The following is a 16,435-nucleotide window of genomic DNA, read 5'->3' as shown; positions in this document are numbered from 1 at the left end:
TCTGTGCTGAGACCCAAGGAACAGGAAGCAGCTGAGATGCCTCCAGTTAATACTGCAACCCGAATACCCTCTGCAAGAAGGTTCAGCCGGGAGACCTGACAGAATCGGCATTGTTCAGCCAGACAGCCGGGAGCAGCTGCAGGGCCCCCTGGGTCTCCCTAGCACTGGGGATTGTGAATAACCTTCATCCTGGGCTCACAGACATCCTGAGGAGATCAGGGAAGTGCCAGCCTGTCTGGTACCGGGTTGGGCAATAATCACTGGTCAAAGAGGATCAAGGACAGAGGCCTTTGGGAGCTTACAATCCTACCCAAAAGAGGTCACAACATGTTGTGGAAGGACAGATAAAAGAAGCCAGCAATGAAGGGACCTGTTCAGGCAGAGGTGGGGGACAGGGTCTTCCTATCATCACTGGAGCAGTTAGCTAAACGCTCACCCTTCTCAGCCCAAGCTCCGGATGGCATTCATAGTGCAAGAGTGAATTTGCCATTGTCTTGAAAAATTGTTCCTCCCCAAGAGGGAGCCCAACCAGGAATTAGATCAAAGAATCATAGTTCTAGAGCTGGAAGTGACTCCAGTGATCACGCAATTTATCACCTTCACATTGCAAAAGTAAGGTAGAAAAGTGAGGTAACTGACTCAAAGTCACACCCCTCATTAGTGGCAGAGCCAGAGCTTAAAACCTGGATCTCCAGACTTGAAGGCCAGTGGTCAATCCATTGCTGATCTGCTTAAAGCTACTTGACCCAGCCCTCCAGAGGCTGGCATGGGTGAAGACTAAGGAGGAAGTAGCAGGAATTGGACAATATAATGGGTATACGTAAGTACAAAGTGATCAACTTACAAATGAAATGCAAAGTTACAGGAAAATGAGCCTTACAGATTTGGGAGTAGTGGAAAGAAGACTGGACTATGTATGAGTCAATAGACCTTGGTTTAGGTTCCCCTTCTACCACTTGCTCACTACGTAACTGGGAAAATTCTACTTACTATCTCTGAGCCACGATTTATTCCTCTGTTAAATGGGGCTAAAAATATTGTAGGATTCTTATGAGAAATAGCATGTGTAGAAGTACTTTGCATCCAAGAATGTGTTAGGCAAACGTTAGCTGTTGTGGTAATTACTGGGATGATCCTAGGATAGGTTTCTGAGTTTGGAGGCTGGAATCGATTATGGCTGGGATACTCCTAGTTCTGAGTTTCCCAGTGGAAGAGGGAAATCTGAAAATGGACACGAGTTGCTACTTCATCTTAGCCAGCTTCGGATTCAACAAGGGGAGCTGAATTAAGCAGGAAAAGATCTAAGCCTGAATGCAAGCTCAGCCACACAATGGGGAGCCTTACCATGAGGGGTCCCAGGCTCCGGTTTCTGCCCTGAGAATCCTGGCCTTCCCTGGGAGGGTGCCTCTTGCAGAAGAAATGAAGCCTGATACCTCTCAACCTGAACAGGATCCCTTGGAGCTGTCAGGAGTGGGAGGCATGGAGTCAGGAGAACAGGACAGGAAAGGGGGCTGCCAGCGTGAGGCCCACATTCTTTAGCCAAAGCCACTTGAATATGAAGGGACAGTGGGACCCACAGCATCCTCCCTCACAGGCCTGGTGGCACCACCCTTGACTTTTGATACCAGGCTTGGGTGCAAAGGTGTGTCTCAGGCATTAAACTAGAGAGTGCAGCCTGGGATACCTGGAAGGGGAAGAGTTTGGAGAAGGTCTGTTGTGATCCAGCTCAATGCAGCAGCTTGTCCTAGGTAAGAGCCCTGCTGTGCGGGCTGAGGTCATTGCTGGCACGAGCTCCCCACTCACTGCAGACGCCTGCAGGTCTGTTTTAATATCTGCAGCAACCACATTCCTGAGCAGGGTGGGTAAGAGCCTTTCTGGACAAGACTGCTTTCCACCAAAAATTATTCCAGTTCACCAGAGGCAGATATTTGAGAGAGAGCTGGATTTTTTATTTTTTAAGGAGGAAAATAAAAATTCAGAGAGAATGAGTAAATGCAGGAACCAAGAGGAGAGCAAGGTCCTGAGGACGGGGGAAGGGAGGAGGGACCTAGGGTCGTGAGGGAGAGAAGACAGAATATACAGGCAGTGGGTGCTGGGAAAGAGCTCTCTCTTTGGATCTAGCCTGTCTAGGCCTTTCTTAGGTCCTGATGAGTTTACCTGTTACCATCACCATTCATTCATTCATACACTCAACTGACACTTGACTTCCACTCCATATGCCAAATGCTGAGCTAGGAAGACAGAGAGGTTGTATTAGCTATCTATTTCTGTGTCACAAATCCATAATACATCATGGTTTAAAACAACACACTTTTATTATCTCACAGTTTCTGTGGGCCAAGAGCCAGGGCACAACTTAGCCAGGTCCTTTCTTTAGAATCTCTCACAAGGCTGTAACCAAAATTTTGGCCAAGGTTGGCATTTCGTCTGAAGGCTCACCTGGGGAAGGATCCACATCCAAGTTCACGTGTTTGTTGGCAGAATTCAGTCCCTTGAGGGTTGTTGGACTGAGGGCCTCGGTTCCTAGCTTGCTGCTGGCCAGAGGATGCTCTCAAATCCTTGCCACGTAGGTCTTGCCAACATGGCAGCTTGCTTCATGGAGATGTGCAAGCTGAGAAGGCTGGAGAGATGGTCAGCCAGCAGAACGGAAGTCACAATCTTTTGAAATCTGAGGAAGGAAGTGACATCCCATTGCCTTTGCCATATTCTTGGATTAGAAGCAAGTCCCAGGTTCCACCCACACTCCAGGGGAGGGCTTTACACAAGGGTGTGGAGGCTGGGAGACAGAGACCATCAGGGACCATGTTAGAGGCTACTTGCCCCCAAGTCAAAGTTGTTTTTGGCCTTCGGGTAACTCAGAGACAGCAATAATGACAATTATAATAGTAGTAGCAGTACAATAGTAATAATAATGGCAAAAGCAATGCATTGAATACTTACAGTATGCAGGGGCTGTACTAGCTTGTCATATAAATATGTAAATATATATATATTTGCTTATCTAAATAGAGGGGTATCACACACACACACACACACACACATATATACACCTGTATATACATATTTGCTTTTAGTTCCTTTTTTTTTTTTTTTTTGAGATGGAATCTCGCTCTGTTGCCCAGGCTGGTATGCAGTGGTTCAAGTGATTCTCCTGCTTCGGCCTCCCGAGTGGCTGGGATTACAGGCGCCTGCCATCACGCCCGGCTAAGTTTTTGTATTTTTAGTAGAGATGGGGTTTCACCGTAGTGGTCAGGCTAGTCTTGAATGCCTGACCTCAAGTGATCCACCCACCTCGGCTTCCCAAAGTGCTGGGATAACAGGTGTGAGCCACCGCGCCTAGCTTGCTTTTAATTCCTAAGTAGGTATCATTATTATCCTCTTTTTAGGCGAGGGAACAGGGTATCAGAGAGAGCACAACAGTGAGAGATCTAGGAGTTTTTAACTCCGATTTATCAGACTTCAAAGGCTTTGCTCTTACTCTTTTCATGTACATGCCTCCCAGATGAATGGCAGTCTAACCCAAAAAGTGCTGTAATGGTCCCTCTGTTTAGGGGTACGGTGGAAGGCTTCTCAGAGGCAGTACATGGAGGGAGCCCCCTGTAATAACAGCAGCAGGACCCGACGGGGAGTTCAGGGAAAGGAAAGGAAAGCGACACAATCCTTTGCTCTTGAGGAGCCCTTGAGGCTCAAGTGAGGGCCAGACCCAAGGAGAAGCCTCAGGGCACTTGCTGGGAGCAGCGGCAAGTGCAAGCGAACAGCTGTTGGAGAGCTCCTAGGAGAATCTAAGCCAGTGGCTGTTTAGATTAGTTTTCTAATTGGCCGAGTGTTAGCAAAGCCTCTTGTGTATACAGTGGGAATAGTTAATCTTGTCTATTTGTATATCCACTCATGTTCTGTCACTCCCTGATCTTCTCAGCTATCTGCCTCTTACGGTGGGTTTTAAGCCAAGAGAGGGTTTAAGTCCATGGGACTCTTTCTATGCAGCCCCTAGAACCCGTGGGCAGCAGGAGGAGAGCCACACAGTAGAAGAAGGTTCAGGTGCTTCCCCCACTCCATGCTGCCCTTGTCCCCACAGGCCTGCCTGGCCATACAGCCCCACTTGTCCCCAGGTGGCCTCCCTTCCTGCAGTGCTCATCTCCCCAGCACACCACTCCAGTTACTAGAACACATACATTTGCACAAAGCAGCCTTCCATATGTCACCTCGCAGCTCCATGACAAACCTGGAAGTCAGGCTTTATTATTCTAAGTGAGAAACCAGGAGAGAGGTTAAGCGACTTGCCCAGTGTCACTCACACAGCTGGTGTGTGCCTGAGCCAAGGTCAAAGCTGGGTCTTGTGCTCCTTCATTCTCTCACAAGGGCTTCTGGTCTGGCCCGCCCACCCCACACACCATGTTCACATGTTCATCATGCAGTTCCTTGCTCAGGAAGCTGTAAAGCCTCCTCCACTGACTGCCGCCGCAGCCACAGGCTTCTGCCTCCCTTCCAGGGCCCTTGAGTATTTGCTTCCCTTTCCTTGCCATGAACCCATCTCCCCTCTACAGTGGGTTCCATGCTAAGAAGGCCAGGTTCCCAGACTCCCTGAGACATCCCGGGTTTCTCAGTTCCCTCTCTGATTAGACTGTTGCTAGCTTTATTTTTCTTTATTTTTTGTTTCGTTTTGTTTTTAAGATGGAGTCTTGCTCTGTCACCCAGGCTGGAGTGCAGTGGTGCAATCTCTGTTCACTGCAACCTCTGCCTCCCGGGTTCAGGGGATTCTCCTGCCCCAGCCTTTCGAGTAGCTGGGATTACAGGTGCCCACCACCATGCCAGGCTAATTTTTGTATTTTTAATAGAGACGGGGTTTTGCCATGTTGGCCAGGCTGGTCTCGAACTCCTGACCTCAGATGATCCACCTGCCTCGGCCTCCCAAAGTGCTGGGATTACAGGCGTAAGCCACTGTGCACTGTGCCCGTCCTGTTGATAGCTTTAGATTGGGGACCAAGATATAAACATCTCCCATCACACGCCAAGCCCAGGCACATGGAAAACATGTGTGGCTTATTGATAATGAAGAGAGAGAAAGATGAAGATAAGGTAAGGGGGACTTTGAGGGATATGAAGGTCTTCTTTCAGATGCAGAGTCCTCCCCTCTGACTGAGGGACCTCCTGCCTAAGACATTATTCCCTTGCCTCCCCACATGTCTATCTTCAGACTCCAGGTGCCTGTTAATGATTTTCTTCCCTTCATGACCTGAGTGTGGTCAAAACATCTCTTTGTAGATGTTCCAGGCTCAGCCAGTCAGACATGCACTTAAACGTACAAATTTTTGGAGACGTGGTGAGTGGAACAGGTGTGGTCATAGGTCACAAATGGGACATAATGGCAAGAAAAATGTCCACTGTTCAATAGCATTCAACACATAAGACTGATGCTACCAGATGTGTTTTGGGGAATACCATTCAGAGAATTTAAAGAGATGACTATACAAATGGGATAAAAGGTAGTTAGAGAGGTATTGACTTCCCCAATCTCTTACAGATCTTATAAATAGCCATAACACTATTGATTACACACTTTCTGTGTGCCACTGTAGTAAATGCTCTATAAAAATTTTCCCGTATTTAGTCTTGAAAACAGTTCTATAAGATAGTGTAATATTATCCCTGTTGGAAACTGTGGTTCATAGAGATTAAGTAGATTGTTTAAGACTACACGTATAGTGTAAAAGTCAGGATTAGAACCCAGAATGCCTGACCCTAGAACCCTTGTCCTTAATCTCTGATACCAAACGGACGGCCTCCACGTTTCCCTGTTTCTTTGCTGAGAGAGATTCATTAAAAATGCCTTTTGCTCCTCTCTGGCTGAGACTTGCAGTAAGAGGGAGAGAGAAGAGAGAAGCCCCACATCGGGGCTCCTCCCACTTTTTAAATAGGGAGATGGGGTCTGGGTTCCTTCTTACCTAGCATAGCCCTCTGCCTTAAAACTTCGCAAAAGTGGGCAGCTGGTAGAGTTGCATTTTTTAAATGCTCCAGGCTGTGTCTTCTTATCTCAGAGAGGCTTGATTTACTTTCTTCTATCTTATCCCAGTCCAGGGCCCCATGATGGATTTCACCTTGGACATTTGCCTTTGGAACGGTTGCTCCTTGCCAAGAGCACTCCCCCAGAGACAGATGGAGAAGGAGACAGCTCCGTGGTTCCCGTTCTGGGACTGGCCTTTTGCCTCCTGCCTCCCACAGCTCAGGTGGAGAGAGGAGGGCCCTGCCCTTACCGACTGGAGAGCATCAGGTAGGACTGCTGTTTAGCAAGAATAAAACTGAATTTCTGCAGATTTGGCCTGGGCCTGCTCTCACTTGAGATGTGTCAGGGGAACAGGAGAAGAGACAATAATAGTATAGTGATATCGACGTAGTGTTAATACTTTCCTCTTTGTTATGACTATTCGTATGTCTTTTCAAATTTAATCTTCACAGTAACTAACTGAAACAGCTTTTGTGTTCCCTTCTCACAGATCAAGAAACTGAGGGTCAGTGAGGCTAGGATGACACGGATGTGGAGGAAGGGCTGGCTTTCCAGCCTGTCTTCTGACATTAAATCTGTGTGTCTTTTATGATGCATCAAGGAGGAACGCATCTCCCCCATGGCTTCCTCTCACTTTTGTTTCTTCAAAAGAGATAGAGTGTGGCTCAGATTAGGGCAGCTCATCCTTTTCCAGTGGTGGATGCCAAGGGAGAGAGTTTAGCCTGAAGGAAGGGTTGTCGTGCTGAGCCAAGATCAGGGTCTACACCAGGCAGACTTGAAGTGGGAAGTCACACTTACAAGGGAGAGGGTGGCCAGCCAGCCCCCTTTGCTGTGCTTGGAAGAGAATAGCAGTGAAACAGTCTCTCCACAAAGCACTGGGAGATGTTTTGACTGTGTCTCCACCCAAATCTCATCTTGAATTGTAGCTCCTATAATTCCCACATATCATGGGAGGATCCTGGTGGGAGGTAATTGAATCATAAGGACAGATCTTTCCTGTGCTGTTCTCATGATAGTGAATAAATCTCCTAAGATCTGATGGTTTTATAAAGCAGAGTTCCCCTACACAAGCTCTCTTGCCTGCCACCATGTGAGACGTGACTTTGCTCATCATTTGCCTTCCTCCATGATTGCGAGGCCTCCCCAGCCATATGGAAGTGTGAGTCAATTAAACTACTTTCTTTTATAAATTACCCAGTCTCAGGTATGTCTTTATTAGCAGTGTGAGAACAGACTAATACACATTTAAATCTTCAGTAATCATCATGCTCTGGGTAACACACAGTCACATAAGACTAGAATTCAAGAGAAAGGAAAGAAAGTAGCATTTTTGAGGTCTCCTATGCACTAGGCATGGAACTAGGGAGTTCACATATTTTGTTTGATTTTCATAACAGCCTTATAAGATGGGCTTTACTATCCTCATTTCAGAAGAGGCTGAGGCCCAGAAAGATTAGACAATTTGCCTGTGGTCTCATTGCTAGTAAATTGTGGAGGTATAATTCAAATCCCAGTTATCTGTCCCTGCATCTGTTAGTAAACTAGAAGCTGGTCTTTCACATGTCTCCTGGAGAGTAGGGAGGTCTCTCTTCCAGAACCCAGGACAGTGCCTCACAGACTGTAGCTTAACCTGGTAACTTCTACTTCCTAACCCATCCCGCACACATCCTGAAGATGTAGTGGGGCAATAGGTAGAGTTAGCAGAAGGAGTTCAGGTTGTTAGTCAGAAAGAACCCCAGAGTTCCCCTCTGGCTTCATGTCAGTCTTTTTTTTTTTTTTTTTTTTTGAGTTGGAGTCTTGCTCTGTTGCCCAGGCTGGAGTGCAATGGTGCAATCTCGGCTCACTGCAACCTCTGCCTCCCGAGTTCAAGTGATTCTCCTGCCTCAGCCTCCTGAGTAGCTGGGATTACAGGTATGCACCACCATGCCCGGCTAATTTTTGTATTGTTAGTAGAGATGGGGTTTCACCATGTTGGCCAGGCTGGTCTTGAACTCCTGACCTCAGGTGATCTGCCCACCTTGGCCTCCCAAAGTGCTGGGATTACAAGTGTGAGCCACTGCTCCTGGCCATCAGTGTTTAAAGACAGGCACTGTGCCTTTTTCACCTTTGAGTTCCTGGTGGCTGACAAATAGCAGGGGCTCAAGAAAGGTAAGCTACTGACTTTAACTGAGAAGACCTTTTTTTTTTTTTTTTTTTTTGAGATGGAGTCTCGCTCTTTCACCCAGGCCAGAGTGCAGTGGCGCTATCTCAGCTCACTGCAAGCTCCGCCTCCCGGGTTCACACCATTCTCCTGCCTCAGCCTCCCGAGTATCTGGGACTACAGGCGCCAGCCACCTCACCCAGCTAATTTTTTGTATTTTTAGTAGAGACGGTATTTCACTGTGTTAGCCAGGATGGTCTCGATCTCTGAGAAGACCTTAAGGTTAAGATATGAGAACTTCAAAATCATAGAAGCTATAGTTGCAGATTGGCCAAAAGCATATAAATTCACTGGACACAACCCAGTGAAAAATAATGAGGAAAGGGGAATTGGGCAATTGGATGGAAGGCCTGGAAGTAGCTGCTACAGAATGTGCATCTGCAGGGATTCAGGAGACCCGGGTTCTAGTCCCAGCTCTGCCACTCACCAGCTGGGGGATCTTGGGCAAGTTGCTTCCTCCCTGTGAACCTCAGTTCATTTATTTGTAAAGTGAAGGATGGGGGCCGTATTCTAAGATCCTTTCGATTCCCACATTCTGGGAGTTTTGAATCATTACTCACCTAAACACCTTCCCAGATTCCTGGGGAAAAGATAAAGAAGGTTGTTTCTTTTTAAAAGCTTATTTTTAAAAAGATTGACAAGTAAAACTTGTGCCTATTTGTGGCATATAACATCATGTTTTGATATATGTATACAGGCCAGCATGGCTAATTCAAACTATTGAACATATGTATTATTTCACATCCTTATTTAATGGTGGTTAAGAACATGTAAAATCTACTCTCTGAGCAATTTTAAAATATAAGATATATTGTTTTGAACTGTAGTTGCCCTGATGTACAATAGGTCTCCTGAACATATTCATCCTGTCTAACTGAAGTTTTGTGTTCTTTGATCAATATCTCCTCAATCCTCCAACCCAACAGCCTCTGGGATCCACCGTTTTACTCTGTTTCTATGAGTTGGACTTTCTTACATTCCACATATAAGTGACATCACGCAGTCTTTATCTTTCTATGCCTGGCTTATTTCACTTAACGTAATGCCCTCCAGGTTCATCTGAGAAGGTTGTCTCTGGAAACAGAAAAGAGTTTCACCTCCAACCAGGGTGACAGGAGCAGTCCTACCTGAGAGCCAGAGATGGACTTGATGGCATGAGCCAGATCTTTTCAAGTCTGGGGGTGTTGCTGGTTTGAAAGTGGACATGGTACCCCACTTCTAAACCTCAGGCTCTCTGGACAATGCAGCTCAGCCTTCAGCTCCACCAGAGAGGCTGCAGTGTGTGAAGAGAGCTCATTCTGCGGGAGGAGGAAAAGCAGAGAAACCACCACCCTACGGGTCGTTCTCGGATCCCTCGTGTGCTGGCTGTCTCCCACCCAGGCTCAGTTTGCGCTGCTAATCTGTTACGTCTTTCTTGGTAATTTAGCACTTTCAGACAGTTATGGTTAGATTCTGTTTATTTTTCTAAACCTCACAAAAAAACCCATAATACAGCAAGGGAGAGGGGGAGGGGGAGTTTTTCTAGAAATATAAACTCAAGATTCAAATGCTCTTCCCCATCTGCAGGGCAGCTGTTGTGGAGCCTGGTCCATCCTGAGCACTGCAGTGTTCCATTTCAAGGATCTCTTCCTGGCTCCCCTCCCACCAGAGAATGTGGCCTTGGGATCAAGGCGTGGAGAGCTGCCAGCTACTGCCACCTGACACAAAGCCTCATCACCCTTGCGTATCTCTCTCCCCTCTCCGTCCTCGGCATGGGGTCACATTGTGGGTCATTATTTCCTTTCACCAAGGTATGAGCAGAGGGAGAGAGGGCTGGAAAAAGAGACCTCTCCCTTTGCTAACTGATGAGGAAGAAGCATGGGGTCCAAGTGGGCCTGCCCCTTGCCTAATTTTTGCCAATTTTTTGGCCTCTGGAGTCCCTGGTAGACTTCTTAACTTCTTGCGCACAAGGTTACCATGTGTCTAATTGCTCAGCTCCAGTTAGAGTGGTGGAGGGAAACTGGTATCAATGAATGAATGAATGAATGAATGAATGGATGGATGGTTTAATGACAGCTTGGAGAACCAACTGGGGTTTGAGCAAGAAACAGGAAAAGAAAGCCAACATCTTTTAGCTCACCAAATACTTTCATGCCCCTTGGGAAGAAGAAAAATGGATATGGGAAATGCAGAGCATGGAAGAGCTTAAATTGAGCATAAAGGACATAAAACTAGATAAGTAAGATCAGAAATAAAAGATGAGTCATCATCGAATCCAAACCTTTACATTTTCAGCAGAGGGTGCCAAAACCTCAAGGGGATAGTGACTTCCTTAAAATTACAGAACCAGAGTGAAGACTGGGGTCTTTTGGCTCTTTTTTTTTTTTTTTCTGTCCCTGACAAAATGTTGCTCTTTTCTTCTCCATACTTTTATATTTTCAAACTCATTTATTCCAGAAAATTACCTGCCTTCTAACCTGGGGTTCCTCTTTTTTGATCTAAAGAAGTTATCCAAACTTACCTTCAGCTTACTGTCCTTGAAGCCATTTTGGCCTTTGTTTTGTGGCCTCAAGGCTGCTGTCACTTAGAAAGGATGAGTGACGGTAGCAGAAGCCAGCCAAGCAGGGCCAGTTTCTCCCAAGGCTGGCCCCATGAAAGGTTTGGCTTGGGTTCTCACCAGGGTCCACAAGTCTTGCCTCCTAGAAGTTTGGTCCAGTGGTCTGCAGTCCTGGGAATTTATGCCGTCTCAAACAGAGGTTTTCAGACCTTGCCTGATGATCCAGGGACTGGAACTGAACACACGTTGTACCCCTTTATAGCAACTTGGGTGTCCCAAACAGGACCCATCACTTCCAAGTCCCAGGCTAGGATTTTCTAACCAAGTATGTAGTTAGAGGAAAATTTAATCCACATGTATCTGACTCACTGATCTTTAAATCATCCTAGAGTTTGATTCTGGGAATGGTTTGATGTGTACTCTGCTTTTTTTCAACTTTTGGATTGGTGCACTGGCCAAGACATAATAAATAGCAACCCTGAGAGAGAGAAGGAAGCTTCAAGTAGAGGCATGACCTGCAGGCTCTTCCCTTCGTCCCAGCTGGAGACAGGCGCCCAGCAGGAGTAGAGAGTAGGCCAGAAGCCCAGAAATGTGCCTTAGGTTAACCTCACCCTCAGCCTCCTCTTCTGCTTGTATTTCTGGGATGCAGAGCCCGACTAGGGAAAAATCACTCAGCCTAAAAGATGGTAACACCACAGATTTATGGCATCTGATCTTTGTTGCACCCTCCAGGGTACAAACTAATCCCAGCTTGTGATTCCTACTGTCATCTAAGGTCATTCCAGGTCTTTTCCACTCTTCTGGAGATCTCGAGCACTTTTTTTCAACAATTTCTCATTTTGAAAAGAAAAAGGAGTCCATCAGGAAAGAATTTCCTCCATTGCCTGTGACACTGTACAAACCTCCATGCCTCAGCCACCCTCGTTTTCCATGAGGGCTCCCTGTCAGGGCTGGTTCCTCAGATCTCCCCCCAGTAATCCTCCTTCATGAAAACCTCAGAGTCTCAGAGTCTGTTTCCGCTGATGTGAGCTAAGAATGTTTCAGGAAGAGGGGCATGTCAGCGGGATCCCATTTCTTCCTGTGTCCTCCAGGACCTTGCTCTAAGATCCTCTCTTTCGTCCTGAGATTTTTCTGAATCTTTAAGCTCCACCTCTCCTTAGCAATACACTCATTCAAGTATTTCCCGTACTAAAAACAAAATGAAACCTTCCTTCCACCTGAAGTCTCTATGACCCCTCATGTCTTCTCTTTTAGTCAAGCCTCTCGTAAGTGTCCCCTGTTTTTTCTCCCTTCATGTCACATTGACTCCACAACGCATTGTAGCCTGGCATGCACTGTCATCACAGAAATGCCCTCTGTGAAGTCATCAGGGACCACCTGTAGTCACATTTCAGTCTTTTCCTTACTGGACTTGTCAGCAGTGTTTGACATCATTGACCTTCCCCGCAGTCCTGACATGCTTTGCCCCTTCGTGCTGCGTGACACTGCTCTTTCCTGGATCTCTTCTACAACTTTCTAAGATTCTTTTCAGTCTGCTTCGTGGGTCCTCTTTTCTCCAGTAGATGCATGCACATTGGTTGGGATTTCCCATGGCTACCTGTGGCTATCCAGTGCTGTCTTCCCTCCTCCCTCTGCACACTCCCCACTTCCAGCTAAGCTACACCCTCATGCCCATGACCCCAGATCTGCATATCCAGCCAAGGACTTTGTTCTGAGCTCCACCTTAAGTTCTCTGAGACCAAAGCAGGACTCTTGCTTCCCTCTGAGTCTGCTCACATTTCTGAAGATCCGATCCTGGAGAAGGGTGTCAACATTTCCCAGGCCTTCTGCCTCATTCTTAACACCCAGTCTGTCTTGCCAGGTTTCCTGCTTAAGCATGCATCTGCCCACCTCTAGTCCACCCCCCCCCAACTCTAGCCCACCTCCCCCAACTTTTTTTTTTTTTTTTTGAGATGGAGTCTTGCTCTGTCACCAGGCTGGGGTGCAATGGCGAGATCTTGGCTCACTGCAACCTCCGACTCCCAAGTTCAAGCGATTCGCCTGCCTCTGCCTCCTGAGTAGCCGGGATTACAGGCGCCGCCATCTCGCCTGGCTAATTTTTGTATTTTTAGTAGAGACGGGGTTTCACCATGTTGGCCAGGCTGGTCGCGAACTCCTGACCTTGTGATCCTCCTGCCTTGGCCTCCTAAAGTACCGGCATTATAGGCGTGAGCCACCATGCCCGGCCTCTAGCCCCATTTTGGCTTCCTTAGATCAGGCTCTCACTTCTTGCTAGTCTCCCAGCTGGTTTCCCTTCAGCCAGTCCTGACCATAGCCGATCCATACTACCCATAGCAGCAAGAGTGGTCTTTTTATAAAATAAATCTTGTCCATCACTCCCTTACTTAAAATGCTTTAGTGGCTTCTCATCACTCAGGGTAAAATCTAAATTATTTAACATAGCATAAAAAAATCCTTTATGCTCTGGTCCCATCTGTCAGCCGAACCTCATTTCCCCCACCAAGCTCTCCTCTTTAAGCCATAGCAGCACTGCTGTTCATTGTCCGAACTCCCAGAACACAGCAGGCTTTCTTGTGACTCGATTTTTTTCTTGTGTCTTTGCACTTGCTCCTTCTTCTACCTACACTGCTCTTTCTCCACTTGTCCACCAGAAAACTTCCTATTCAGCTTTCCAGGCTCAACTCATGCCCTGTCTCCTCCTGGAGGCCTTCCCTGATTTCTCAAGGCAAATTCAAATGCTGTTTCCCCCACCTCTCCCTTCTGCATTCTGTACCTGCCTCCACTGCTAATGAGCATACTCGGCTGTGATTGCTTATTTGAAGTAGGAGACTCTGCCCACCCCTGGAAGCCTAGACCTGTTGAAAGCAGTGTCTACACTTTTCATCTTTGTATGTCCTATACAAAGTATAGGGCCTGGCATATAATAGGCACCCAATAAACTTTTTTTTTTTTTTTGAGACAAAGTCTTGCTCTGTTGCCCAGGCTGGAGTGCAATGGCGCAATCTCAGCTCACTGCAACCCTGCCTCCTGGATTCAAGGGATTCTCCTGCCTCAGCCGCCACAGTAGCTGGGATTACAGGTACATACCAGTGCACCTGGCTAATTTTTGTATTTTTAGTAGAGACAGGGTTTCACCATGTTGGTCAGGCTGGTCTTGAACTCCTGACCTCAGTTGATCCACCCACCTCGACCTCCCAAAGTGTTGAGATTATAGACATGAGCCACTGCGCCCGGCCTACATTCAAGAAACTTTTTGTCGTCGTTGTTGCTGTTTTTGAAACGGAGTTTCGTTCTGTTTTCCCAGGCTGGAGTGCAGTGGCACGATCTTGGCTCACTGCAACCTTTGCCTCCTGGGTTCAAGTGATTCTCCTGTCTCAGTCTCCTGAGTAGCTGGGACTACATGCACCCACCACCATGCCTGGCTAATTTCTGTATCTTTTAGGAGAGATGGGGTTTCCATGTTGGCCAGGGTACTCTCAATAAGTGTTTAATTAGTAATCATGCCTAGCTTTTATGGAGCACTTTCAATGGGGCCAGGCCAAGTGCTAAAGCGTTTTAACATCCCTTACATCACTGAGTTCACACAATCACCGCTACCAGATGAGGTAGGTGTCATTATCCCTGTTTTAAAGATGAGAAAACTGAGACTGACAGAGGCTAGGTAACTCTCCCAAGCTAGTAAGTGGCACAGAAGAGTCACGAACCATGTTCTTCCCCATGAGCGCATGCTGCTATTTGCAGGCAGTTACACAGGTCGAGTTTCAGGATGGTGAGTTCTGCATCTGCTCTAAGGAACTGCCTTGCACACAGTCTGTCACACCCCAGGCCATTTAGTGTTTCCCTGTACCTATCAACTCAGGCCTTGAGGCCTGCATTTGGCAAACAAAATGTAGGCATTCCCTCTTCAGCCAGTCTTTGGTCCCATATCAAAGTCTTTTCTTGCCAATAGGGTCCCATAGTTGCTGCCCAGACCCTTCCTAGATTTGCTGCCTGACATCCTAGTCTCCTGGCTGTGAGTTCAGCTTCCTGCCCATGCAGACTCACAGTCAGCAGCGCTCTGTAATGCTTGATTTCCCAGCCTTGTCTAGCCAGTAGTTGGTTGCAAGCCTTTAGTTCTGAGGAGCAGCCCTGGTCCACAGCCTTGGCTCTGAGCTGACCACTTCCCGTGTAGCCCCAGAACTGTCAGCCTGCCAGTCCCCTGCCCCTGTGCCCTCCTGGCCTTGCTCTGAGTCTCCTGGCCCTGAGTGCCGTGTCTGCTCACATGGACAGCAGCTCGGGCCAGACAGCCAGAGAAGACAGAGAGGTGAGGGGACATGTAGAAAAGGCCCATAGTGTCTCCCAGCGAGGGCTATGTGGGTCTCCAGGAGTCCGGGCGAGACTGCCTCCTCAGGGTCCTCACCCCCACACCTGCGACCTAAAAATGCACGCCTCTGTGCCTCTGCAGCCACCAGCCGGCTTTATGGGCTTTCTTCTTCGTCGTCTTTGTATACAAAGATGACTTTGTTTTATTCCCCAATATTTTGTTTTCTTTTTAAAAATATATATTTTAATAGTTTTGGGGGTACAGGTAGTTTTTGATTATGTGGATGAGTTCTTTAGTGGTGATTTCTGAGAGTTTGGTGCACCCGCCACCCGAGCAGTGTACACTGTACCCAGTGTGTACTCTTTCATCCCTCACCCCCTTCCCACCCTTCCCTGCGAGTCCCCAGAGTCCCTTCTACCATTCCTATGCCTTTGTATCCCCATAGCTTAGCTCTCACTTATAAGTGAGAACATATGGCTTTGTTTTCCATCCCTGAGTTACTTCTCTTAGAATAATGATCTCCAGCTCCATCCAAGTTCATGCAAAGGCCCTTATTTTGTTCCGTTTTATGGCTGAGTAGTAGTCCATGGTGTATATATACTACATTTTCTTTTTTCTTTTTTTTTTTCGAGACGGAGTTTTGCTCCTGTTGCCCAGGCTGGAGTGCAATGGCATGACCTCAGCTCGCTGCAACCTCCGCCTCCCGGGTTCAAGAGATTCTCTTGCCTCAGCCTCCCAAGTAGCTGGGATTACAGGCGTGTGCCACCACGACCAGCTAATTTTGTGTTTTTAGTACAGATGGGGTTTCACCATGTTGGACAGGCTGGTCTTGAACTCCCGACCTCAGGTGATCGGCCCACGTCGGCCTCCCAAAGAGCTGGGATTACAGGCATGAGCCACTGTGCCTGGTCTACCACATTTGCTTAATTTGCTTGTTGGTTGACAGGCATTTAAGATGGCTCCTCTTTTTTTAGAGGTAGGATCTCACTATGTTGCCCAGGCTGGTCTCAAACTCCTGAGCTCAAGCAATCTGCCCACCTTGGCCTCCCAAAGTGCTGGGATCACAGACATGAACCACTGTGCCCAGTCCCCAGCTCCATATTTTTGCAATTGCGAATTCTTTCTGTGCTTTCTTCTTAGCCTCCGTTAGTTTCTCACTATGACAAAGTTACAGTGCAAGTAAAAGAAATATGCTCTTGCCTGACAGGATGAATATTCTGCATTTAGCTTTTATTGCTATTTTATTGAATAATTATTGTACCTGACTACAATTATTATATTAACAATACCCTCTTGACTGACAAGATGAATTTTTTCATTCAACTTTTATTGCTATTTTAATGAACAATTATTGTACCTGACTACAATTATTATAGTAACAATATGCAGTCATTG

At 47.1% G+C, this 16,435-nt stretch overlaps 1 long non-coding RNA gene across 1 annotated transcript; it reads right to left on the bottom strand.

Moving 5' to 3' along the window:
* Positions 1–2,293: 2,293 nt before the first annotated feature.
* On the bottom strand, positions 2,294–12,040 carry LOC107967247 (uncharacterized). The gene is made up of 2 exons (XR_001707608.3): positions 10,702–12,040; positions 2,294–2,668 (listed from the first exon to the last, which is right to left on the bottom strand). It is a non-coding gene; the product is annotated as an uncharacterized LOC107967247 (long non-coding RNA).
* Positions 12,041–16,435: the final 4,395 nt, after the last annotated feature.

The sequence above is a fragment of the Pan troglodytes genome, chromosome 9 (assembly GCF_028858775.2).
Source record: "Pan troglodytes isolate AG18354 chromosome 9, NHGRI_mPanTro3-v2.0_pri, whole genome shotgun sequence".
Classification (NCBI taxonomy): Eukaryota; Metazoa; Chordata; class Mammalia; order Primates; family Hominidae; genus Pan; species Pan troglodytes.
The sequence above is the reverse complement of the archived record's forward strand: the minus strand, read 5'-3'. Positions and strand labels throughout refer to the sequence as shown.